Genomic DNA, 2056 nt, shown 5'->3' with positions numbered 1-2056 from the left:
ATTGAGTGTCTTGGGGTTGCTCTTCTCGAGGAGTTTCTTTGTGGTCGTCTCTGTATTTCCTGAATTCGAATGTTGGCCTGTCTTGCTAGCTTGGGGAAGTTCTTCTGGATATTATCCTAAAGTGTGTTTTCCAACTTGGTTACATTCTCCTTGCCACTTTCAGGTACATCAGTCAAACATAGGTTTGGTCTTTTCACATAGTCCTATATTTCTTGGAGGATTTGTTCATTCCTTTTCATTCTTTTTTCTCTACTCTTGTCTTCACATTTTATTTCATTAAGCTGATATTCAATCTCTGATATCCTTTCTTCCTCTCTATTGATTCAACTATTGATACTTGTGTATGCTTCACGAAGTTCTCTTGCTGTGTTTTTCAGCTCCATCAAGTCATTTATGTTCCTCTCTAAATTGGTTATTCTAGTTATCAGTTCCTGTAACCTTTTATAAAGGTTCTTAGCTTCCTTGCATTGGGTCAGAACATGCTCCTTTAGCTTAAAGGAGTTTGTTATTACCCACTTTCTGAAGCCTACTTCTGTCAGTTCGTCAAACTCATTCTCCGTCCTGTTTTGTTTCCTTACTGGCGAGGAGTTGTGATCCTTTGGAAGAGAAGAGGCATTCTGGTTTTTGGGATTTTCAGCCTTTGTGCACTGGTTTATTCTCATCTTTGTGGATTTATCTACCTTTGGTCTTTGACATCGGTGATCTTCGGATGGGGTTTTTGCATGGTTGTCCTTTTTGTTGATGTTTGTGCTATTGCTTTCTGTTTGTTAGTTTTCTTTCTAACAGGCCCCTCTGATGCAGATCTGCCGGAGTTTGCTGGAGGTCCACTCCAGACACTGTTTGCCTGGGTATCACCAGCAGAGGCTGCAGAACAGCAAAAATTGCTGCCTACTCTTTCCTCTGGAAGCTTCATCCCAGAGGGGCACCCACCAGATGCCAGCTGGAGCTCTCCTATTTGAGGTGTCTGTCAACCCCTGCTGGGAGGTGTTTTCCCGCCAGGAGGCATGGGGGTCAGGGACCCACTTGAGGCCGTCTGTCCCTTAGCAGAGCTTGAGTGCTGTGCTGGGAGATCTGCAGCTCTCTCCAGAGCCAGCAGGCAGGAATATTTAAGTCTGCTGAAGTTGTGCCCACAGCCGCCCTTTCCCCCAGGTGCTCTGTCCCAGGGAGATGGAAGTTTTATCTATAAGCCCCTGACTGGGGCTGCTGCCTTTCTTTCAGAGATACTGTACCCAGAGAGGGAGTCTGGCTACAGCGGCTTTGCTGAGCTGTGGTGGGCTCTGCCCAGTTGGGACTTTCAGGCAGCTTTGTTTATGCCGTGAGGGGAAAATGGCCTACTCAAGCCTCAGTAATGGTGGACACCCCTCTCCCCACCAAGCTGGAGCATCCTGGGTTGATTTCAGACTGCTGTGCTGGTGGCGAGAATTTCAATCCAATAGGGTGGGAACCACTGAGCTAGACTGCCTGACTCCCTAGCTTCAGACCCCTATCCAGGAGAGTAAACGGTTCTGTCTTACTGGCATTCCAGGCACCACTAGGATATGTAAAGAAACTCCTGTGGCTAGCTCAGTGTCTGCCCAAATGGCCACCCAGTTTTGTGCTTGAAACCCAGGGCCCTGGTGACGTAGGCACTGGAGAGAATCTCCTGGTCTGTGGGTTGTGAAGACTGTGGGAAAAGTGTAGTATCTGGGCCAGATAGCACCGTTCTTCATGGCACAGTACCTCACAGCTTCCCTTGGCTAGGAATTCCCCGACCCCTTGCAATTTCCAGGTGAGGTGACACCCCACCCTGCTTCCGCTCGCCCTCCATGGGCTGCACCCACTGCCTAACCAGTCCCAATGAGATGAGCTGGGGACCGCAGTTGGAAATGCAGAAATCACCCACCTTCTGTGTTGATCTCACTGGGAGCTGCAGACTGGATCTGTTCCTATTCGGCCATCTTCCTTTACTTTGCTTTCTATGAGTTAGACTGTTTTAGATACTTCATGTAAGTGGAATAATACACTATGTTTCTTTCTATGACTGTTTTATTTCACTTCGCATAATGTCCTCAAGGAA

This window comes from Mandrillus leucophaeus, unplaced genomic scaffold, assembly GCF_000951045.1.
Source record: "Mandrillus leucophaeus isolate KB7577 unplaced genomic scaffold, Mleu.le_1.0 Scaffold583, whole genome shotgun sequence".
Classification (NCBI taxonomy): domain Eukaryota; kingdom Metazoa; phylum Chordata; class Mammalia; order Primates; family Cercopithecidae; genus Mandrillus; species Mandrillus leucophaeus.
The sequence above is the reverse complement of the archived record's forward strand: the minus strand, read 5'-3'. Positions refer to the sequence as shown.